The following is a 25824-nucleotide window of genomic DNA, read 5'->3' on the forward strand; positions in this document are numbered from 1 at the left end:
CGACTCAGGAGAAGTATAGGAACTTACAAAGGCAGTTCCAAGAGCATCTGAGGAAGCACGGGAAATGAGTGCGGCGGAAGAAACTTCTGTGACCGAAGATCCCGTGGTCTCTGAGGAACAACCCACCAGGAGGATGTCGACTCGAGAAGTGAGGAGGCCCGTGATGTGCTGACGTATGAGACACTTGGTGAACCGAGTCAAGGGCCAAGGACTGTCCACTGGAAACAGGTATCTCTGCCTGCAGACCAGGTAAGCCCCTGAAGTGGTATTCATCACCAAGAGGCACTATGGAAGATACTGCCTGTTGGAAAGACTTGTTTTCATGCTTTGATTTTCCTTAAAAGACTTTGTAGAAACAAAGAACTGTTAAAGTATAGAGAGAGAGATCTGGTTGAAGATGTACGAAAAGCTCCAGCTGAAGAGATGCTGATTGTTTTAATTGTGTTAATTGTTTATTTCTTACAGGCATCCTACAAGAAAAGGGTTGTAAGATTAGGTTGTTATCAATGTTTATGAACGTTATACCAATTTCACAATGCCAATTTGTATATAAAGTTATCCAACTTTCACCACTGTCACAGAATTGGTCAGATTGACCAGTTAAAATGAATGTCGAGGACGACATTAAAAAAGGAGGGAAGAGTGTGACATGCAGAAGTAGTGCTGTTGCAGAGTGTGACATGCAGAAGTAGTGCTGTTGCTTTAAAAGCATTCAGAAACTATTAGAAGTAACACAAGCACAGGAGACAGAAAGTGTTGTGCTCCAGAAGCATCCAGCAACTAGAGGGGTTAACACAGTCACAGGAGAAGGGGAGTGTTTTAGCAGAGCCCCATGGGGATTGTGGGGAAGTTGTTTACTGTCTGGCTGGAGCCGAAGAGAAAGGTGGCTTATGATCTGTATCTCACAGAAGGCAAGGGAACAGAATTCAGGTCAGGAGAGAAGCTAAACAAAGGTCAGTTAGACTCCGTGAGCTAACAGTGTGGAGTATTGTCGGCCAGGAAGATAAGGACTGGAAGGAATCCTGTCATAGGGATTATCTCCCTCATCAAACCCTCCTCCCCTCCATCTTCATGTGGAATAAAGAATGCTGTGTACAATTGAGTCCTTGTGAAGGAAAAGCCTGTGGTTGTGAATGCATTAAAACTGTGCTGTACTGTGCTACAGGATAATAGACGGTGTACTGGTTTGCTGCAAAGGAGATTGCACTATTATTACTGGAGCATGTGGCTCAAAGAGACATTTACATTGCACTGGCCGTGCCTCATTAAATGTTACTGTTCTACCGTTTATGAGGACTCTTTTAAATGTGTCTGGTCAGCAATTGAATCTATCATTTGCCTGAGAGAAGCTGCCGCCTATAGTCACCCGGAATAACGGTTCCCCCAGGATTCCAACGAATTCATGTAACTGGTTTCGCCCCTATCTGAACTTAGGCGGCGAGCGTGTAGCACTTTTTAATGTCTCCCGCACTGTATGCTAATCTTGTTGGTCCGGTCTGTTGGGCGATGCTTCGGGCCTCTCCATCCCTTCCCTCGGCTGCTGCTCGCCGTCATCCTACTTTGATTTACATGGGTGACGCCTTCTGCGTCATCCAAATAGTCTGGTGAAATCCCAACAGCCTGGTGACATTCCACATTTGCGCAGAGAAATCGCTGGCCCGCTCCTGCGCAGTATGCTTTGCCCTACTGCGGGCAGAGCCGAAAACATCAGTGCGCATGCGCTGGCACACGTCTTCTGGCTCACGTACCGGAAGTATTTCGCGGCCATTGCTGTGCACATGCGCACTGATGTTTTTGGTTGTGCTCGCAGTAGGGCAGGACATATGGCGTAGGAGCGAGCCGGCGATTTATCTGCGCAGGCATGGGAGGCGCCACCCATGTAAATGAGAGCAGGAGGATGGCGAGCAGCAGCCAGGGGAGGGATGGAGAGGCCCAAAGCATCGTCCATCGGACTGGACCAAGAAGATTGGCATACAGCGCGGGAGACATTAAAAAGGTTTTTCGGGGGGTATACAAGGGGAATTAGGGGTTATATAAGGATTTAGGGAATGCAGCGCAGACGCTGAATAAGGTAAAAGTTTTAGCTACCATGTCACAAAACTGGTGACAGGTTACCTTTAAGTACATTCATTAGCTGCTTCTGCTAATACCTGTTAAGATAGGATTTACTGTAACCTGTATTCTTACCAGTAGTTGCTAATAAAAAACATGTAATTTACTGCCTTTTATAAAGTTTATACATCATAATGTATATTAAACCCCAAGTATATATAAGTGTAGATCTGCCATCATCAACTTCGCCCAACACACAGTATAAGATCCCAGTAAACCCCCCTACATCCTCCCATGCAGTACGATGCCCCCACACTTCTCCACACAGTGTGATGCCCACAAAGCCCTCTACACACAATATCATGTGTCCATATCCTCTACACACAGTATAATTCACACACAGCTCCCTACACACTGTATGATATTGCCACAGCCCCCACACGGTACTATGTCCCTCACAGTTTCCGACATATGGTGACTGATAAAAGTTAACCCCTTTATGACGTGGTACATAATAGTACGCACCACGTCATAACCCCCTGTTTAGCGCGGGCTTCGGCGCTGAGCCCGCGCTAAACCGGGCACATGTCAGCTGATTTATACAGCTGACATGTGCCCGCAACAGCCGCGGGTGGAATCGCGATCCACCCGCGCGCTGTTAACTAGTTAAACGCCGCTGTGAATCTCTGACAGAGGCATTTAACAGCGCCGTGCCGGAACACGTCACTTACCCCGCTCATCGGTGACCCCGCCACGTGATCGCGGGTCACCGTTGGTTTGGCATGACAACCCGGGGTCTGCAGCAGACCCCTGTGGTTGTCCTGTCCAGATTGCTATGAGCGCCGCCCAGTGGCAAAGGCTCCCATCACTGCCATCTTGGTACTCCTGTGAGGCTCAGCCACAGACTGAGCTGAGATTTTCACTATATACTAGAGTACTGTGGTATTGTATGTGGACAATCGCAGGTTCAAGTTCACTAAGGGACTAAAACTAAAGTAAATGGTTTTATAAATATATAAAAAAATTAAATTCTACCCACCCCCTCTTTCCCTCCATTAAAAATAAAGAAATAAAAAAAATAAGAAAAAGAAACATATTTGGTTTCATCGCTCTGATCTATCAAAATATGAAATTAATTAACCAGTGTGGTAAAAGCTGTAAAAAGAAAAAAAAATCAAAGCACCAGGATTGAAGCTTTTCGATCACCACTTCTCCCTAAAAAAAATGCAATAAAAAGCAATCAAAATGTTGTATGTACCCATATTGATATCAATTAAACCATCAATTTGCCATGGGAATTAACCATCAGCAAGCTGTCACACAGCTTAATTGACGGAAAAATAAAAATATTATGGGTCTCGGAAAGTAGCAACACATGCAAAAAATAATTTTTAAAAAATTCAGATTTTTTTTTTCACCATTTAAATAATAAGGAACCTATACAAATTTGGTGTTACCATAATTGTACTGACCTGGAGAATCATTTTTCAGGGTCATTTTTACCATAGAATGAACACGAACACCATAATAACAAAACCCCAAAAAACATGGCGGAATTGCATTTTTTTTTTCACAATTTCATCCTACTTTGAATTTTTTTTTTATTTCCCAGTACATTATATAGTAAAATGAATGGCGCCATTCAAAACTACTACTCGTTCCGCAAGAAACGAGCCCTCATACAACTATGTCAATGGAAAAATACTAAAAAGTTATGGCTTTTGGAACCAGGGGATGATCACCCGATCCTTAAAAGGTTAAAAGAGTCAATATTGATTTTTTCGGATTCCTACATCCAATAGCTGGCACCATGGAGCCAGATCTATTCTTCTGTGAAACGGCTATTTGCATATTTGTTTGCATTTTGAAGTTATTATTAGGTCAAAAACGCTGCAGCCACATTACTTTAAATTCAATAGCAAATTACTGAAAAGTCTACATATACAGTACTTTTGTTTTTGTAATTTTTGCAGTTTCATTCATTTATGGTGTTTGTCATATAGGCGTCTCTTTTAAAAATGTTTAACCTTTTGCATAATAAAAATATATTGCCCTGCTCAATGTTTGTGGCTACTCAGCACCAACCGCCACAAAGCTATTGCACAACTTTTGGCTTCCCTGTTATAAACCTGTGGATTACTTCATGTGGCCCATAAGTGCAAAATGCTGCAATCTCACCTTACAGTGCAAACATACCAAATAGCACTGAGGGCTGGGAGGGAGGGGAATTCTTTTCTCTGTAAAGTCAAGCTCAGACTAACATGTTTTATTTGTTAAAATCTGACAGCACACAAACAACACACTGACCAATGTTACTCAATAGGGCTGGTGACAGATTCCCTTTAATGGGTTCCAATAGCAGCACAATTGTACCTACAGCTCTGGAGTACAATGCATGCAGGGGCGTAACTACCACAGTTGCAGAAGTCGCTACCACAACTGGGCCCGAGCAGGAGAAGGGCTCGCTGACGCCAGCTAAGACCTCAGCTGGATGTGTGTCCTCAGACGCATATTCAGCTGAAGTCTGTTGTGGCGCCGAGACCCGTCGGATCCGTGAGCGGTAACACATGCTGTCGGATAATCAGAGACCAGCAGCTGACGTCGGAGTGCACGTGACTGGGGTGCATGGCAGTGACGTCATGTGCGCCCGTCAATTGCACGCTGAAGTCAGTTGCCGTCTTCAGAAGAGGACGCCGAGTGACGGGGGAGTGGAGGGAAGCTGAGTATAATTGTTTTTTTTTCTATACATTAAAGAATTGCAGCAGAACGGTGACATATACAGTACAGACCAAAAGTTTGGACACACCTTCTCATTTAAAGATTTTTCTGTATTTTCATGACTATGAAAATTGTACATTCACACTGAAGGCATCAAAACTATGAATTAACACATGTGGAATTATATACTTAACAAAAAAGTGTGAAACAACTGAAAATATGTCTTATATTCTAGGTTCTTCAAAGTAGCCACCTTTTGCTTTGATGACTGCTTTGCACACTCTTGGCATTCTCTTGATGAGCTTCAAGTTGTAGTCAACGGAAATGGTTTCCACTTCACAGGTGTGCCCTGTCAGGTTTAATAAGTGGGATTTCTTGCCTTATAAATGGGGTTGGGACCATCACTTGTGTTGTGCAGAAGTCAGGTGGATGCACAGATGATAGTCCTACTGAATAGACTGTTAGAATTTGTATTATGGCAAGAAAAAAGCAGCTAAGTAAAGAAAAACGAGTGGCCATCATTACTTTAAGAAATGAAGGTCAGTCAGTCTGAAAAATTGGGCAAACTTTTAAAGTGTCCCCAAGTGAAGTTGCAAAAACCATCAAACGCTACAAGGAAACTGGCTCACATGAGGATCGCCCCAGGAAAGGAAAACCAAGAGTCACCTCTGCTTCTGAGGATAAGTTTATCCGAGTCACCAGCCTCAGAAATTGCAGGTTAACAGCAGCTCAGATTAGAGACCAGGTCAATGCCAAACAGAGTTCTAGCAGCAGACACATCTCTTCAACAACTGTTAAGAGGAGACTTTGTGCAGCAGGCCTTCATGGTAAAATAGCTGCTAGGAAACCACTGCTAAGGACAGGCAACACGCAGAAGAGACTTGTTTGGGCTAAAGAACACAGGCAATGGACATTAGACCAGTGGAAATCTATGCTTTGGTCTGATGAGTCCAAATTTGAGATATTTGGTTCCAACCACCGTGTCTTTGTGCGACGCAGAAAAGGTGAACGGATGACCTCTACATGCCTGCTTCCCACCGTGAAGCATGGAAGAGGAGGTGTGATGGTGTGGGGGTGCTTTGCTGGTGACACTGTTGGGGATTTATTCAAAATTGAAGGCATACTGAACCAGCATGGCTACCACAGCATCTTGCAGCGGCATGCTATTCCATCCGGTTTGCGTTTAGTTGGACCATCATTTATTTTTCAACAGGACAATGACCCCAAACACACCTCCAGGCTGTGTAAGGGCTATTTGACCAAGAAGGAGAGTTATGGGGTGCTACGCCAGATGACTTGTTGGAAGACCATTTCCGGTGACTACCTCTTGAAGCTCATCAAGAGAATGCCCAGAGTGTGCAAAGCAGTCATCAAAGCAAAAGGTGGCTACTTTGAAGAAAATAGAATATAAGACATATTTTCAGTTGTTTCACACTTTTTTGTAAAGTATATAATTCCACATGTGTTACTTCATCGTTTTGATGCCTTCAGTGTGACTGTACAATTTTCATAGTCATGAAAATACAGAAAAATCTTTAAATGAGAAGGTGTGTCCGAACTTTTGGTCTGTACTGTATACACTGCTCAAAAAATAAAGGGAACACTCAAATAACACATCCTAGATCTGAATGAATGAAATATTCTCATTGAATACTTTGTTCTGTACAAAGTTGAATGTGCTGACAACAAAATCACACAAAAATCATCAATGGAAATCAAATTTATTAACCAATGGAGGCCTGGATTTGGAGTCACCCCCAAAATTAAAGTGGAAAAACACACTACAAGCTGATCCAACTTTGATGTAATGTCCTTAAAACAAGTCAAAATGAGGCTCAGTATTGTGTGTGGCCTCCACGTGCCTGTATGACCTCCCTACAACGCCTGGGCATGCTCCTGATGAGGTTGCGGATGGTCTCCTGTGGAATCTCCTCCCAGACCTGGACTAAAGCATCCTCCAACTCCTGGACAGTCTGTGGTGCAATGTGACGTTGGTGGATGGAGCGAGACATGATGTCCCAGATGTGCTCAATCGGATTCAGGTCTGGGGAACGAGCGGGCCAGTCCATAGCTTCAATGCCTTCATCTTGCAGGAACTGCTGACACACTCCAGCCACATGAGGTCTGGCATTGTCCTGCATTAGGAGGAACACAGGGCCAACCGCACCAGCATATGGTCTCACAAGGGGTCTGAGGATCTCATCTCGGTACCTAATGGCAGTCAGGATACCTCTGGCGAGCACATGGAGGGCTGTGCGGCCCTCCAAAGAAATGCCACCCCACACCATTACTGACCCACTGCCAAACCGGTCATGCTGAAAGATGTTGCAGGCAGCAGATCGCTCCTCACGGCGTCTCCAGACTCTATCACATCTGTCACATGTGCTCAGTGTGAACTTGCTTTCATCTGTGAAGAGCACAGGGCGCCAGTGGCGACTTTGCCAATCCTGGTGTTCTGTGGCAAATGCCAAGCATCCTGCACTGTGTTGGGTTGTGAGCACAACCCGCATCTGTGGACGTCGGGCCCTCATACCACCCTCATGGAGTCGGTTTCTAACCGTTTGTGCAGACACATGAACATTTGTGACCTGCTGGAGGTCATTTTGCAGGGCTCTGGCAGTGCTCCTCCTGTTCCTCCTTGCACAAAGGCGGAGGTAGCGGTCCTGCTGCTGGGTTGTTGCCCTCCTACGGCCCCCTCCACGTCTCCTCTCGTACTGGCCTGTCTCCTGGTAGCGCCTTCAGCCTCTGGACACTACGCTGACAGACACAGCAAACCTTCTTGCCACAGCTCACATTGATGTGCCATCCTGGATGAGCTGCACTACCTGAGCAACTTCTGTGGGTTGTAGAGTCCGTCTCATGCTACCACGAGTGTGAAAACACAACCAACATTCAAAAGTGACCAAAACATCAGCCAGAAAGCATTGGTACTGAGATGTGGTCTGTGGTCCCTACCTGCAGAACCACTCCTTTATTGAGTGTGTCTTGATAATTGCCAATAATTTCCATCTATTGTCTATTCCATTTGCACAACAGCATGTGAAATTGATTGTCAATCAGTGTTGCTTCCTAAGTGGACAGTTTGATTTCACAGAAGTTTGATTTACTTGGATTTATATTTTGTTGTTTAAGTGTTCCCTTTATTTTTTTGAGCAGTGTATATATATATATATGTATATATATATATATATATATATATATATATATATATATACAGTACAGACCAAAAGTTTGGACACACCTTCTCATTTAAAGATTTTTCTGTATTTTCCTGACTTTGAAAATTGTACATTCACACTGAAGGCATCAAAACTATGAATTAACACATGTGGAATTATATACTTAACAAAAAAGTGTGAAACAACTGAAAATATGTCTTATATTCTAGGTTCTTCAAAGTAGCCACCTTTTGCTTTGATGATTGCTTTGCACACTCTTGGCATTCTCTTGATGAGCTTCAAGAGGTAGTCACCGGAAATGGTTTTCACTTCACAGTTGTGCCCTGTCAGGTTTAATAAGTGGGATTTCTTGCCTTATAAATGGGGTTGGGACCATCACTTGTGTTGTGCAGAAGTCAGGTGGATACACAGCTGATAGTCCTACTGAATAGACTGTTATAATTTGTATTATGGCAAGAATAAAGCAGCTAAGTAAAGAAAAACGAGTGCCCATCATTACTTTAAGAAATGAAGGTCAGTCAGTCCGAAAAATTGGGAAAACTTTGAAAGTATCCCCAAGTGCAGTTGCAAAAACCATCAAGCGCTACAAAGAAACTGGCTCACATGAGGACCGCCCCAGGAAAGGAAGACCAAGAGTCACCTCTGCTTCTGAGGATAAGTTTATCCGAGTCACCAGCCTCAGAAATCGCAGGTTAACAGCAGCTCAGATTAGAGACCAGGTCAATGCCACACAGAGTTCTAGCAGCAGACACATCTCTACAACAACTATTAAGAGGAGACTTTGTGCAGCAGGCCTTAATGGTAAAATAGCTGCTAGGAAACCACTGCTAAGGACAGGCAACAAGCAGAAGAGACTGGTTTGGGCTAAAGAACACAAGGAATGGACATTAGACCAGTGGAAATCTGTGCTTTGGTCTGATCAGTCCAAATTTGAGATCTTTGGTTCCAACCACCGTGTCTTTGTGTGACGCAGAAAAGGTGAAGGGATGGACTCTACATGCCTGATTCCCACCGTGAAGCATGGAGGAGGAGGTGTGATGGTGTGGGGGTGCTTTGCTGGTGACACTGTTGGGCATTTATTCAGAATTGAAGACATACTGAACCAGCATGGCTACCACAGCATCTTGCAGCGGCATGCTATTCCATCCGGTTTTAGAAATTATTGGCAATTATCAAGACACACTCAATAAAGGAGTGGTTCTGCAGGTGGATGTGGCGCCCAGCTGCGCTTGGTACCACAGATCCTAGAGGGGTGCATAAAGGATTTCTCCACAAGAGGCCCTCACAGCATACACACGCCTCCACCTTCTATCTTAGACCACCAGAGGGAGCCCGGATAGGAACATATATAGGGCACTGGAGGGTGGAGTTAGTCAGTCTAGCCAGAACAGAGTTCCTGCTCACAGGCAGAGAGGGACAGAGTTCTCAGTTTGGTTCCTGCAGAAGTCTGTCTGCAGAGGTAGGCCAAGCTAGACTCAAGCAGCTAGGAGCGTGCTGACGCTCGGAGAGCAGCAGAAGAGGCAGCCAGCTAACTGCCAGTGTGTATAACCTAGTGAGGGCCCCGAGTAGGCCGAAGGCTAGAGGAGTGAGTAGCATTGGGGGCAGAGGAGCTTTACAAGCTCACCCCAGAAACATATTCCAGACACCGGGTCCGCATCTACAGGGCCGTATATCTCCCTGTAGAGACAACCGGAGACCCCTGGAAGACTTCACGTCCCAGGATCACCAAAGAGCTGATACGTAACAGAGCCAGGAGTCACACAGGCCCCGCAAGCAGGGAGAGTGCTCTCCAAGAGAAGGCCCTACCACAAGATCAGCCGGTGCAGGACAGAAACAAAGTTAGGCCTAGCTCCAGGCAGGTCAGAAACTTACTACAGAGAGGCAAGAAGCAGGAGGCCGTACACCCGCTCACTGGGGAGAATCCGGATGTGCACCCCTCACCCTACAGTGCTCCGGGGTGTTCCTGAATTAACACCTGTAAAGGTACAGAAGTGACTTCCGTGTGTGTGCTCCCATTCTTGCTTTGATCTGGCTGGGTCCCCTCTGTCCTGCATCCCCCTTTCTGCGCTGCCCTGAGGCTTAGCTCCACCTGTGGGGAGCTATACCACCCAAGCTGCCTTAACACCGGCCTCAGTGGGCTGCCGCAGCGCTGGTGATCCTCACCAGACACCACAGGTGGCGTCACGAACTTATATATAATTTTCCACCCTTCTTTTAAAGAGAGGCCCAGGGTACAGCCCCGGGAGCCGACTACTGCGACATCCCCCAAGATCAGGCTGCAAGGCCCGGGCGCCGAGTCATCCCCATCCCCTGGGCTACACATGGAGACCACAGACCACATCTCAGTACCAATGCTTTCTGGCTGATGTTTTGGTCACTTTTGAATGTTGGTTGTGCTTTCACACTCGTGGTAGCATGAGACGGACTCTACAACCCACAGAAGTTGCTCAGGTAGTGCAGCTCATCCAGGATGGCACATCAATGCGAGCTGTGGCAAGAAGGTTTGCTGTGTCTGTCCGCGTAGTGTCCAGAGGGTGGAGACGCTACCAGGAGACAGGCCAGTACACCAGGAGGTGTGGAGGGGGCCATAGGAGGGCAACAACCCAGCAGCAGGACCGCTACCTCCGCCTTTGTGCAACAAGAAACAGGAGGAACACTGCCAGAGCCCTGCAAAATGACCTCCAGCAGGCCACAAATGTGCATGTGTCTGCACAAACGGTTAGAAACCGACTCCATGAGGGTGGTATGAGGGCCCGACGTCCACAGATGGGGGTTGTGCTCACAGCCCAACACCGTGCAGGATGCGTGGCATTTGCCACAGAACACCAGGATTGGCAAAGTCGCCACTGGCGCCCTGTGCTCTTCACAGATGAAAGCTGGTTCACACTGAGCACATGTGACAGACGTGACAGAGTCTGGAGACTCCGTGGAGAGCGATCTGCTGCCTGCAACATCCTACAGCATGACCGGTTTGGCAGTGGGTCAGTAATGGTGTGGGGTGGCATTTCTTTGGAGGGCCGCACAGCCCTCCATGTGCTCGCCAGAGGTAGCCTGACTGCCATTAGGTACCGAGATGAGATCCTCAGACCCCTTGTGAGACCATATGCTGGTGTGGATGGCCCTGGGTTTCGCCTAATGCAGGATAATGCCAGACCTCATGTGGCTGGAGTGTGTCAGCAGTTCCTGCAAGATGAAGGCATTGAAGCTATGGACTGGCCCGCCAGTTCCCCATCGGGGACATCATGCATCGCTCCATCCACCAACGTCACGTTGCACCACAGACTGTCCAGGAGTTGGCGGATGCTTTAGCCCAGGTCTGGGAGGATATCCCACAGGAGACCATCCGCAACCTCATCAGGAGCATGCCCAGGCGTTGTAGGGAGGTCATACAGGCACGTGGAGGCCACACACAATACTGAGCCTCATTTTGACTTGTTTTAAGGAAATTACATCAAAGTTGGATCAGCCTATAGTGTGTTTTTCCACTTTAATTTTGGGGGTGACTCCAAATCCAGGCCTCCATTGGTTAATAAATTTGATTTCCATTGATGATTTTTGTGTGATTTTGTTGTCAGCACATTCAACTTTGTACAGAACAAAGTATTTAATGAGAATATTTCATTCATTCAGATCTAGGATGTGTTATTTGAGTGTTCCCTTTATTTTTTTGAGCAGTGTATATATAGAGTCTGCAGGACTGGTATCTACCACTATATGGTCACTATATTCCAGTAATATCAGTGTTGGTCTTTGTATAGAAATTATTTTTAGCAACAACACGGTCATCTGCTGAGGTTCTCCTACTTCCACTATTAGGGTGCGCCACCATAGTTGTAATCAGGGTTACATAGTTAGGGGTCCACTCAGAAGTTTCGCCCCCCTAAACCAAAACCCTAGCTCCGCTTCTGAGCCTAACTCTAACGCTATCGAGACAGTTTAGCGGCTGAAAACACGGGCCCACGGGCTGCACCACGCGGCTGCTTTCCCCCATCCGGAGTTCCTATTTCACTTGTATCTGCATCCTGGATATATTGTAGGGGCTACAGTATGTGTGTACTCATGCTGTATATAGGTATATAGGGGGCTCATACTGTACACTGTGTGCAGAATTATTAGGCAAGTTGTATTTTAGAGGATTATTTTTATTATTGATCAACAGCTATGTTCTCAATCAACCCAAAAGACTCATAAATATCCAAGCTTAATATTTTTGGAAGTTGGAGTGTTTTTTTTTTAGCTTTGGCTATCTTAGGAGGATATCTGTTTGTGCAGGTAACTATTACTGTGCAGAATTATTAGGCAACTTAATAAAAACAAAATATTATCCCATCTCACTTGCTTATTTTCACCAGGTAAACCAATATCAGTGCACAAAATTTAGAAATAAACATTTCTGACATGCAAAAACAAACACCAAAAAAATTAGTGATGAATATAGCCACCTTTCTTTATGATGACACTCATCAGCCTTCCATCCATAGATTCTGTCAGTTGCTTGATCTGTTTTCGATCAACATTGCGTGCAGCAGCCACCACAGCCTCCCAGACACTGTTCCGAGAGGTGTACTGTTTTCCCTCCCTGTAGATCTCACATTTTATGATGGACCACAGGTTCTCTATGGGGTTCAGATCAGGTGAACAAGGGGGCCATGTCATTATTTTTTCTTCTTTTAGACCTTTACTGGCCAGCCACGCTGTGGAGTAGTCGGATGCATGTGATGGAGCATGTCCTGCATGAAAATCAGGTTTTTCTTGAACGATACAGACTTCTTCCTGTACCACTGCTTGAAGAAGTTGTCTTCCAGAAACTGGCAGTAGGTCTGGGAGTTGAGCTTCACTCCATCCTCAACCCGAAAAGGTCCCACAAGTTCATCTTTGATGATACCAGCCCATACCAGTACCCCACCTCCACCTTGCTGGCGTCTGAGTCGGAGTGGAGCTCTCTGCCCTTTACTGATCCAGCCTCTGGCCCATCAAGAGTCACTTTCATTTCATCAGTCCATAAAACCTTTGAAAAATCAGTCTTAAGATATTTCTTGGCCCATTCTTGGCGTTTTATCTTATGTTTCTTGTTCAAAGGTGGTCGTTTTTCAGCCTTCCATACCTTGGCCATGCTCCTGAGTATTGCACACCTTGTGCTTTTTGATACTCCAGTAACGTTGCAGCTCTGAAATATGGCAAAACTGGTGGCGAATGGCATCTTGGCCGCTTCACGCTTGATTTTCCTCAATTCATGGGCAGTTATTTTGCGCCTTTTTTGGCCAACACGCTTCTTTCGACCCTGTTGGCTATTTGCCATGAAACGCTTGCTTGTTCGGTGATCATGCTTCAAAAGTTTGGAAATTTCAAGACTGCTGCATCCCTCTGCAAGACATCTCACAATTTTGGACTTTCAGAGCTCGTCAAATCTCTCTTCTGACCCATTTTGCCAAAGGAAAGGAAGTTGCCTAATAATTAAGCACACCTTATATAGGGTGTTGATGTTATTAGTCAACACCCCTCCTCATTACAGAGATGCACAACACCAGATTTACTTAATTGGTAGCTGGCTCTCAAGCCTATGCAGCTTGGAGTAGGACAACATGTATAAAAAGGATCATGTGATCAAAATACTCATTTGCCTAATAATTCTGCACACAGTGTATATATGGGGATTGTGTGGGGGCTCATACTGTATATAGGAGGTAATGTGTGTAAGTTCATACTGTATATATGGGGGCTATGTGAAATGATTCATACTGTATATAGGGGACTGTGTGTGGGCTCATACAGTATACATGAGGGTGTCAGTATACTTAATTCTACTCAATAGTAACTGATACAATTAATATTAATATAAATAATAATTATAATTAATATATTAATAATATTGAGCAGAATTAATTACAGCCTATTGGTTCGGTCCTCAATAACAGTCACAATCTGTCATGTGGCCCCTCTGGAAAATTAATTGTCCACTCCTGCCCTGGACCTATTTTTGGCCCATTTACACACAATCTTGGGATTGAGACTCTATAGTTTTCCATGTTTGGTTTGCTCCATTACCTGTACTTGCATTCATTCCTGCTGGGTTCCACTCCATCCATCCTGCTGCTCTTGAGATTGCTGTGTGTGCCAAGTCCTCGCTGCTCAATTGACTTCCTGCTTGCTGTATCAATGCCCGGGGTACATGTGTCCACCCAGACCTAAGGCTTAGAGGAGCCTCCTCACCTGGTGAGCCTAACAAATATGATATGCCTTGAAATAAGGTTTGGAGCATCTTTTCTTTGAACTCTGTGTTTTACTATGCCTACTAGAAAATTATGAATAAATTGACAAATGGGTGTTACTGGTAGGAGTTTGTTGTCCTACACACTCTCACATTGAAAGACGATCTAGAGGCCATATTGTAAAACCACATTAATCTTTATTAGTATCAATAATCAATCACAAGGCATGGAAGTGAACAGAGCACAATGCAATTGGCTATGCATAGAGGCTCGCAGCAGTGAGGATACATAATAGAAACCGTAAGTTAAAGAGTATAATTTATATATATGTGTATCCCCCCTACACATCCAGTGATCAATGGATATAATAAATATAAGAATGAACAAGTATAATTCGATCTTAGTATAATATGTCACTCTTAATGGTAGTATAGAACCACTTCAGTATGTGCAAGGCTATATATACCCACATACTGGCCAATCATTATAGGGTAGATCGCTTGAAAAACAAATTGATACTGCTAACACTAGTCCACATATGTACCCATATAAATTAAGGCTTACCTATATTAAACAGAGACCTGGAAGCGGTGACAAAATGGAGGGGATAAGTGTATGCTCCAAACTGCCATGCTGCTACCCCAACGCGCGTTTCGGAACCCTTCGTCAGGGCCTTACTAGGTAAAAGTAGCAGCTGTTTAAGTAAGGACAGCATGTGACGTCGCGGCCCGGAAGTGATGCATGTATTACCGCGGTAACCGCGATGCCAGCCGGCGTCCGCATCATGTGATAACCGATGTCAGAATCACGTGTGCACCACGTGACCCGACGTCAGAAGGCACAAAGAGATACGGAGAGCCGGCAGGTGCGATCTCCTGATCTGGCAGGGTTGGGGAGGGACAGTTCAGACTGTTTACAGACAGATATTTATCACAAGCCAACATCCATAAATATGTTGCTTCATGCCTCTTTGGCACATCCAAATCATATGATTCGATCCTTACCTGTGGGACAATTCTTGCGATTGCGGAGGATCTGCTCCACGGATCAGGATTTTGAGAGACAGGCTATTGATCTAAAAAAATAAATTTCATGACCGTGGGTCTAGCCGTCGGATGGAAAAGCGGGCTTACAATAGAGCGAGGAATGCGTCTCGCCACAATCTGCTATACAGATCGGCTCCAGGTTTTTGTGGGCCCTGGACAAAAGCGTCTCAGTGGGCCCCTTTTACACATATCACGATTCATGATGCACCGATACCGCAGAGAAATATATATATATAGCACAAGGCCAAAGATTTCACTTCTTACATTACATGACCGATATCTATTGTAAATTCCACAATAGCTCAGAAACCGGCAAATCGCTCCATACAGAATACTGGCCCCCCCATATAACGCTCCATACAGGATACTGGACCCCATATAACTCTCTATGCAGGCTGTTCCCCCCACATAATGCCTCATGCAGGCTGTTCCCCCCATATAATGCCCCATGCGGGATGTCACACCCCCTCCTTTATAATGCCCCATGCAGGATGTCACCCCCCCTCCCTTATAATGCCCCACGCAGGATGTCACACCCCCCCTCCCTTATAATGCCCCATGCAGGATGTCACACCCCCCTTATAATGCCCCATGCAGGATGTCACACGCACCCCCCCTCCCTTATAATACCCCATGCAGGATGTCACCCCCCACCTCCTTTATAATGCACCATGCCTCCATACAATAAAAAAAATAAATAAATAAATACTCACCTCACTTCTCACCTGCTGCTGCTGCTCCGGACCCCTCACCTGCGCCGGCGTCTTCCTACTCTGCGCTGTGACGGTGACGCGCCCCCAGGGCCGTGGGGTACTCGGCAGCCGGACCTCTGGTTGCCGGGGGATATCACGGTGGCTGACCCGGTCCGTGGCCCAGGGCGGTCAACCAAAAAGGGGAATTATTTATAGGGGATTTGTAAAGTGTTCGTGACGCCACCTGTGGAATGCGGCTAAAGGGATCCGCCGCTGCGGAGCAGTCCTCTGAGGCAGATGTTAGGGCAGCTTATGATGGAACGGCTTCCCACAGGTGGAGCGGGCCTCAGGGCAGCGTGGGGTAATGGATGGTGGTACAGGGGAGAGACGGCCAGGGCAGTTCAAGAAGAAATGACGGACACTCACACGGGGGTTCACTTTGGTACCTTTACTGGTGTAGATGCAGGTATGGTCCAGGGTACTCGATAGGCAGGGTGCACTTCTGGACTCTCCCCAGTGAGCGGGTATAGGGCCTCCTGATCCGTTGCTTCCACTTGCTAAGCTTCTAACCTGCCTGGAGCTAGGCCTGGCTTAATTACTGTCTCTCTCTCTCTTGCACCTGCTGACCTGGTGGTAGGGCCTTCTCTTGGCGATCACTCTCCCTGGACGCTGGGGCCTCCATGACTCCTAGCCCTGGTACAGTAGTCAGCGTTGATCGACCTGGGACTTGTAGTCCTCCAGGTATCCGGTGGTCCCTACTGGGTGTAAAGGGTCCCTGTAGGCGCGGACCCGGTGTCCGGTGTATACTTCGGGGTGAGCCTGGTACGCTCCTCTGCCCCCTCAACTCCTCTCTCCTTTCCTCCTTGCCGTCGGCCACACTCAGGGCCCTCACCACGGCAGCAGCACACAAGCTGCGTCTTCGCTGGTCTAAGTGCCAGCACACTTTCTCACAACTAAACACTGACTGAGCTGCCTGGCTCCACCCTCCCTATTTATATCCCTAACGGGCTCCCTCTGCAGGTCTGAGGTGATAGGGTGGAGGTGTGTGAATGTAATGAGGGCCTCTTGTGGAGAAGTCCATCCATGCACCCTACTGGGTTCTGTGGCACCTGTGCGTAGCAGGGCGCCACATTCCCCCCTAGTACAATTCAGTACTCCTGGACTGAAGCATTTTTTTTTTAAAACAGGTAACAACAATAATAACAATTATAATCATGACAATAACAATAATAAGGTCACAGTAAGTCCCGTAACCAGGTGTCCATTTCACCGATGAAGGAACATGAGGGACCCGCCTGAAAACCCTCAACGTAGGCCCTGGGCGTGGCTACAGGGCATAAGTGATCCTGGTGCTGGACCACGTCTTTGGCCACGCCAAACGGGTTTTTGTTCTGTGGTCACTGAAGTGGCACTCCTGGTATACAAATAAAGTTTTTGGCTGCTCACAGTCCTCAGCATACGAGTCTTTATACCCTTACGGGTAACTAAATAAACACATATATTTCAGTTTATACAATAAACATTAGTAGGCAATACCCCACTGGGTAACTATTTACACTGCAGGTATTTCTAACTTGTTCCTTGTACCTGGCAGGGACCTGGCCTTTTGTACTGCGTGTTGACCTACGTAGTACTGGGGTGTTGTTGCTGTCTGTGTTTGCACTGTCTGATACCCTATCAGATCTACGTGTGGGAAAATTGTAGAACTGTCTTAACCTCTCGATGGGACTGGCAAGTACACTGGTTGCTGGGCCTACTGGCTCTGCTTCTACTGGAGATCCTTCTTCCGGGGATTCTTCCTGAGCAGGCTCTTCTGAGGCACGTACAGGTCTTACTTGCAGTGGAGGGTCTTCTGGCTGTTGGTAGAAGTGCATCACAGGTATTATTACAGCTCCATCCAGCTGAGGCCAATCTGCCGGGAAATCTCCTAAGACAGTATGGAGTACATCTTCTTTGGGTTCTTCAGTCACTATAAGAGGTACTTCTTCCTGTGGCTTCAATAGACCTGGGCACAACTTCAAATGGTCTCTTGAGACTGCTGCAACTGTCTTACCTCAATCTTTACTTATTAAACAGGTTTTTCTATTATCGAACCTGGAATCCAACACAGTGTAAGGCTCTCTTTCCTACTGGTCGTCAAGCTTGTGGTTTCTTCTCTTTCGCTTCAGCACAACTTCTCCAGGTGTTAGGGGTTCTGCGGGTGCACTCTTGTTGTACTGTGCTTCCTGCTTATCTCTCACCCTATTTAGACTGTCTTCGACACAGGCCTGTAGTCTCTTGTACTGCTCCTGTCGGGTCGTATCCCAGTCTTCAGTGGACATGTCTGCTTCCGGCTCCACCACTCCAAGCTCCAGGTCCATGGGCAACTTTCCGGGTCTTGCTCTCATGAGGTACGCTGGAGTACAATTAGTGGAACTCACAGGTATGTGATTGTAAAGATCTACCAGGTCAGGTAGTTTATCTGGCCACTGATTCCTTTCTTCTAGAGGTAAGGTCTTCAGCAGGTCTATGACGATATTGTTCATCTTTTCACATAGACCATTAGTTTGAGGGTGGTACGGCGTAGTCAGAATCTTCTTACACCCGTACAGATGGCAAAACTCTTTGAACAGCTCGGCTTCAAAGGCAGGGCCTTGATCCGTCAGCACCTTATCCGGGTATCCATGGGGCCTGCAGAAGTATGCTTGAAATGTCCTTGCTGCAGTTTCTGCCGTCAGATCCTTGACGTGGGCTACCACCAGGAACCGGGAGTAGTGATCCACCATGGTCAGGGCATAGGAGTAGCCTGACCTGCTGGGCGACAGCTTGACGTGATCCAGAGCGACGATCTCCAGGGGCTGGGTTGTCTTGATGGACTGCAAGGGTGCTTTCTGGCTGCTGTAGTCTTTTCTTCTGAGGCTACAGGGTCCACAATCCCGGCACCACCTCTCTATGGAACTCCGCATTCCAACCCAATAAAACCGACTCTTCAGGAGGGTTTCCAGCTTCTTCCAGCCAAAGTGCCCTGCTTGATCGTGGTAGGCCTCCAACACCATCTGGATGTCTGTCCTGGGCACTACGATCTGCCATACCATCTCATGGGTCCTAGGGTTAACATACCTTCGGCACAGCTTCTCTCTATAGATGAACAGCCGGCTTCTCTCATTCCACAGTTGCTTGGCTTGTGGAGAAGCGTCTTTCTCCAGGGAAGAACCTTCCTGGGTTATCAGTTCTTTTATACGACTGACAACCGGGTCGCTGTCCTGGGTCTCCTTCCAACTTTGATGAGGTAAAGGGTTTAGTGTCTTACCACGATATCTCCTGGAGGTGCGCTGCTCATGGACCATCCCATTTCTGTGGAAGGCAGGTCATCCACTTCTTCTTCAGTGTCCGACTGGTGAGGCATTCTGGATAGGGCATCGGCGTTGGCATTCTTGTGGCCTGCCCGGTACTTGATGGTGAACTGATAGTTTGACAGTTGGGCCATCCAACGCTGTTCCATGGCTCCATACTTGGCTGTCTCTAGATGTGTCAAGGGGTTGTTGTCAGTATAGGCCGTGAACCTAGTGGAGGCCAGGTAGAGCTTGAATCGTTCAGTGATGGCCCAGACCAAGGCCAGGAGCTCCAACTTGAAGGAGCTATAGTTGTCTGGATTCCTCTCGGTAGGACGGAGCTTCCTGCTGGCATAGGCAATCACCTTCTCTTTGCCATACAGCTTCTGGCTTAACACAGCTTCTAGTCCCTTGTTGCTGGCATCAGTGTACAGCAGGAAAGGTTGGCTGTAGTCAGGGTAGGCCAGGATTTCTTCGCCAGTCAGGATCTCTTTCATCACTGCAAAGGACTCAGCCTGCTCTTTACCCCACTGGTGTTTTTTTTTGCCTCTGTTGGACTGTCCTACCAGGAGATCTTGCAAAGGCGCTGCCTTCTTGGTGTAGTCCTTTACAAACCTCCGGTAATACCTGACCAGTCCCAGGAACTGACGTACCTCCTTGAGATTCTTCGGTTCCGGCCATTTCTGGATGGCAGTGACCTTCTCCGGGTCTGGTGCTACTCCTGGACTGACGATGTGCCCCAGGTACTGAACCTTCTGTTTGAGCAGGTGGCACTTGGAAAGCTTCAATTTCATCCCATACAGGGACAATGCTTCAAATACCTCCGCCAGGTGCTTCAAATGGTCCTCATACGTCTTGGAGTACACTATCACGTCATCCAGGTATAGCAGCACGGTCTCGAAGTTACGGTGTCCCAAACAGCACTCCATCAATCTCTGGAACGTTCCAGGGGCGTTGCAGAGTCCGAACGGCATACTGTTGAACTCGCTTTGTCCCATCGGGGTAGTGAAGGCCGTCTTCTCCCGGTCCTCCTCAGCAACTGCTACTTGCCAGTACCCACTAGTGAGGTCAAGGGTAGAGAAGTAATTTGCAGACTTTAACGCAGCCAGGGATTCCTCTATACGGGGCAAAGGGTATGCATCTTTATGTGTTATGCGGTTTACCTGTCTGTAATCTACACACATCCTCATGCTTCCATCCTTTTTTCCTGACCTGGACCAGGGGAGCTGCCCAGGGGCTACAGCTATCTCTTATTACCCCTGCTTTCTTCATGTCATGCAACATTTCCTTCGCTTTCTGGTAGTGTGCTGGTGGTATGGGCCTGTAACGTTCTTTGATGGGTGGATGGTCACCTGTGGGTATATGGTGTTGTACCCCTTTAATCCTCCCAAAATCAAGTGGGTGTTTGCTGAATACCTGTTTGTATTCCTGGACCACCCTGTGTACACCTTGTTTTTGATGGACAGGAGTGGTGTCAGTCCCAACATGGAGCTGTTGACACCAATCCCCCACCTGGGTTTCTGAGTCATCACCCTCCACTGTGTCTGATGAGGTTAAAGACTCTACTGTGTGTATGGCATCATCATTCACAGTATACAATCTGGCAACAGTGGCGTATCTTGGTAATTTAACTTCATCCTCCCCACAATTTAGGAGACGTATGGGTACCCTCCCATACATCAACTACCCCTCTTGCAGTTAAGAGTGTAGGTCTGTGCTCTGAGCTAATGGGCTCCACTACCGCTTGGTAGTTCTGTCCCTTGAGACCTATTGCTGCCCTACACCAAATCAGCATCTCATTCATTGGGGGAATCACAGTGGGTATCGGTTCTGTCACCTGTACATTACCAATCTCACCACCTGTTAGCTTTACCTGTTGCTGGTACAGGAGGGCTCGAATCTCTCTCTGGAGAACCTTCCTCTGCCCTGGTTTGGCAGTGTCAGCAATCTGTTGGAGAAAAAACAACACTTTTCCCAAACAGTTACCAACAATATTCGTACCAAGTATCATATACAAGTCTGTATCACCAGGGTTAGATTCTACTACAATCAGTCCTTCATCCTTTAGTTCCGCTCTCCCCACCTTCACTGTCACGTCCTTAACCCCGACTAGGTTAAGAGGAAGGCCGTTAGAGGCATATACAGAGAGGTTCAGGGCAGGCGGGCGGAGTTCATCTACGGACCAGTACCTTTTGTAGAGGACATCAGGTATGATGGTTACCTGTGAGCCGGTGTCCAGTAACGCAGGTGTAGCAATGCCGTCCAGCACGATGGACAGGAAAGGCCTCCCTCCTACGAACCGATGGTACCAGCTTGATGGGCCTGGTTCGTTTACTCCTGGGTGTTGGCCCTCGGCCCCAGGGTTTGCTCGTTTAAAGGGCAGTTCCGCGCTGTGTCGCCTGCCTTATGGAAGTGGAAGTCTCCTGGAGGTCGACGCTGGTCGTTGGTCCTCCCATGGGGTGGTGTTGTCCTACTCCGGGGTGGCGTTGTCCTCCTACAGGGTGGCGTTGTCCTCCTTCTCCTCATCCAGGGGACATCCTCAGGGCTATCGGCGAGTAGGATCCTTCCTTTCGGCTCGGGCTCCGTCTGTAGCTGCAAGGTGCTCAGGACAGTGGCCAGGGTTTTACTTAGCTGGCGCACTTCAGAGCGCAGGCTGTTCAGCTCGCTAGGGGGCACTGTTTGCATTTTTGTTTCAGCCGTCAATGAAGGAGCAGTGGGTGCTGTGGGCACTGGGGTGGCCCCACCCTGGTAACGCTGGATAGCAGTCCCTGATGTTTCCAGGGGCTGTAGACCCTTAATAGCCATGTCCTTGAGGGTGTCAAAGGTGGTGTCTGGATGATCTAAAGCCCACCACCGTACAGTTCTGCTCTCCTCCTGGGACCTCAACCCCCGGATGAACTGTTCCGTCAGCATTTTATTTTCATCTTGTATGCTGGCTGGACTAACCTGTTTCAGGGCCCGCAGGGCTTCCTGTAGGCGCCAGGCATAGTCCCGAATACTGTCCTCAGGTTTCTGGACACAGTGGTAGAACCTCATCCGGAGATCCGTCTCAGTGCGGTTTTCAAACACAGTTTGCAGTCTCTTAAAGATAGTGGATACTGATTCCTGGTTTGGGGCTGGCCAGGTTTCAACTTCCCGCCCTGCGGCACCAGTCAATTGTCCCAGCACAACAGCGGTTCTCTGCTTACCAGTCATAGAATACATGTCCAGTACACCGGGGTGGACACCTATCCTCTGGCCCTCTGCTGGTACTTCTTACCAAGGTATCGATGTGTGCTAATGTAATCTATTTTATATACGCTGCCTAGATTGTGTAGCCCCTACCGCACAGGAACATGTGCTCTGACTAAATAAACTTCGCACATACTGTTGTACTTAGCACTTTCTTCAGTACAATTTATATGATCTTGAGCCTTGTCCAAACTAGCCCTAGGTTTATCTCTTGCCTGCATTAGTTTCCCTTGGTAATTCACCTATCAGCCATAAAAACTTACATATTAATTGATGATCATGTTCTTGGGAATTGTCCCCTTTTTTAATATAAATAATTATATAAATTGATGACTTTGTCACATGATCTCATCTAGTACTTCCATTTAATTGTTGTTGGGTTATACCTATTGGGGATTTTTGTGGTGTCCCTTGTTTTTTCAATCGTGCACATGACTTTTTGTGTTTTCATACTCTGTATGTAATTTCATGGATTTTTATTCATATATATTTAATAAAGATTTATATTTTTATATTATGGGATTATACGTCGTATATCTTTTTTTGCAAGTTTTCTATGTCCAGTACACCGCATATTTTTCTCTTGAACCCGGACAGGGTGTCCGGTTTGCCATCATACTGGGGAAGCCATTTGCTCCAGGGATATACGGCAGGGCCATGGGTAACAACGGGGTCACGACCCCTGCTGGTGGGGCGGCCGCTCCGGCCTGTGCAACGCCGGGCGCAAGTTGGGCATCAGGAGCGTTAACCGGTGCTCCGGCGGCTTGCTGGTCGTCGACGATGGTTGCGCCCCCCTAGTAAACCGTGGCCTACCTTCTTCACTTCTTATTAGGTAGGCCGAAGCTCCGCGGGCGACGGTCTTCTTCCAGGACTTTGCGTCGCTCGCGTCTGATGTCAGAGCGTCCACTCGGCTCCATCGAGGACCTGACGCTTCCTGGTTCACCGTCAAGGGTGGGGCGTGTCCTGGGTTTCGCGCGCTTCCAGCGGTTACGCCCCTCTTCTTCCCGCGCGGCGACAGGAAAATGGCGGACAATGGCGGGAAACTTCGGGAATGGCGGGAAATCTTCACCACAGTAAGTTCTACAGTCTTTTAAGGCGCACAGTACCCGGTGGCAACGGGCACGGAATCCTGTTCGTGACGCCAAATTTGACGCGCCCCCTGGACCATGGGGTACTCGGCAGCCGGGCCTCTATGGATGCCAGTGGGAGATATCACGGTGGCTGGCCTGGTCCGTGACCCAGGTCGGTCAATAAAAAGGGGAGTTCTATTTATAGGGGATTTGGAAAGTGGTCGTGACGCCACCTGTGGAATGCGGCTAAAGGGAGCCGCCGCTGCGGAGCAGTCCTCTGGAGCTGGTGTTACGGCAGCAGGGATGGTGTGGCTCTCCACAGGTAGAGCTAGCTCCAGGGCAGTGTAGGTAGTGTAAGTTGCGCTGGGCGTTGTAGTGCCAGGAGGCAAGAGGGCGCAGATGAAAGAATGGACGAGGCAGTACGGTGCAGTCATCCGAGTCTTTACTCACAGTTCTTATGAGAGTTCCACTGGTGCACTGTACGGGTGCCAGCCTCCCACGTTGCGCTGCGTTCACCAGGACGAGGGTTCAGCTCTTCCTTAGGGAGTTTAGGAGTACCTGACAGAACCCCACTTTCTTGTGTTCCTCTCTAGACCGCCTTCACGCTGGGTCTTTCTCCCTCCTGCCCTGCGCTTCCCCAGTCTCAATCCCGCTCGGGTGCTCTGAAGTCCCTCCTATCTTTCTGGAGTTCCCGGACCTGCTTGACCCTCACAGGGATTAGAACAAGGCGGTGGCAACTGGTCTATGAAAGCTAGAAGCCTCCGGTTTTTCCAGCCGAGACTTAAAGTTACATGACTGGTCCAGGGGCCGGTCCCCTTCTTGTGGCCTACGATCCCTCTGTCTTCTGACAGATCTGGGGTGTACGGGTGCCGTCCTGCACTCACCGTACCCCCTGGGGTCCCTTCTTTAGATTGGAGCCTACTCCTCTGCTCCCCTCCTGGGCTTCTAGGACTGGGCCCTACTTTAAAGAGACTCTGCTCCATGACTGACTGACACTCTCTTCTCCTCTCCTCTCAACTCACTCACCCTAAGATGGCTTCCCTTTATATACCTACTACTATGGTGCTCCACTAAACTGCTTCCTCCACCCACACCCACTACTGGTTCCCCCTACCTTTGGGTTCCCCCCACTCCAGCCAGGGACAGGGCTCAGCAGCTACGCACATGCATGTTGCCCTTCCAGCCGGCCTGGAGCAGTGTAGTGTTGGATGCAGGTGTTGGAGTTCCGGGCAGCACTCCCTCCTTACCTGAGAGAAGGAGACACCACACCTCTGGGTGAGGTGTAGTACCTCTGTGGCGACTGAACCCTCAGGGGCGCCACACTCCCCTCTGGTAAAACACAGCACGTCCGCGGGCTGGAACAGAGTAAAACAGGGATATTACAGACATGCAAATTTTTAGATGCATCACATATAAGATCATAAAACATAACATTTCTTCCCTTTATGGGAGGCACTTCACTTTAATGTTACAGGGTATCATAACATTATAAGAGCACTTTTCATTAAAATTTCTGTAACAAGGTGTAACAGTAGCAGCATGAGGGACCCGTCCGCAAACCCTCAACGTAGGCCCTGGGCGTGGCTTTTGGGCATAGGTGATCCTGGTGCTGAACCACGTCTTCCGCCACGCCAAACGGGTTTTTCTTCTGAGGTCATGTGTTGCCAATATAAAACCAATAGGAAGCACTTTAAGAAGTGCAGAACTATGTACAAAATCAGTTTTTGGCTGTTCACAGTCCCCAGCCTGGAGTCTGTATACCCTGACGGGTAATCACGAAAACACACACTATCAGAAAAGCATTATTTTAACTTTAAATTACTGTACCCTTACGGGTGACTATATACATTTTCAGTCCCACCTACTAGGCTAGTAGTGGGGTTCCCGCCTGGGGTATTTTTGGTTCTTTCCAGACCCAGCCGGGTCATAAGGTATGTCCTGCGGGGTTGTGTCCTCGATCACACGGTACACTTGGAGGGCGTACCACCCGCGTTCCTCGTGGTGCCGAGTGTAGGTGACCCGGTCACCGGGGTACAGATTCCGGTCGGGATGGCTTTGCTCCAGCTCGGGCTCCACATCCCGCCGGTTTACAAAAATGTCTCTTGCAAAGTTAGGATCTCTGATAAAGCCCCACCCAGCCTTCAGGTCGAACTTCACCACGAGTCCTTCCTCACGGGGGCTGGGGTGGGCAGACTCCGCCTGCCGGGCTTGAGCCTTTGCGGCCTTGTTCCGGGCCTCCAGTCGCTCACAACATGCCCGCCGGGTGCGCCGCTCCTTCTCCAGCTGCTGGAGCTGCCGCCTGCAGAACTCCTTCCT

Source organism: Phyllobates terribilis, unplaced genomic scaffold (genome assembly GCF_046119375.1).
Source record: "Phyllobates terribilis strain yellow unplaced genomic scaffold, ASM4611937v1 Scaffold_8__6_contigs__length_399053987, whole genome shotgun sequence".
NCBI classification, from domain to species: Eukaryota; Metazoa; Chordata; class Amphibia; order Anura; family Dendrobatidae; genus Phyllobates; species Phyllobates terribilis.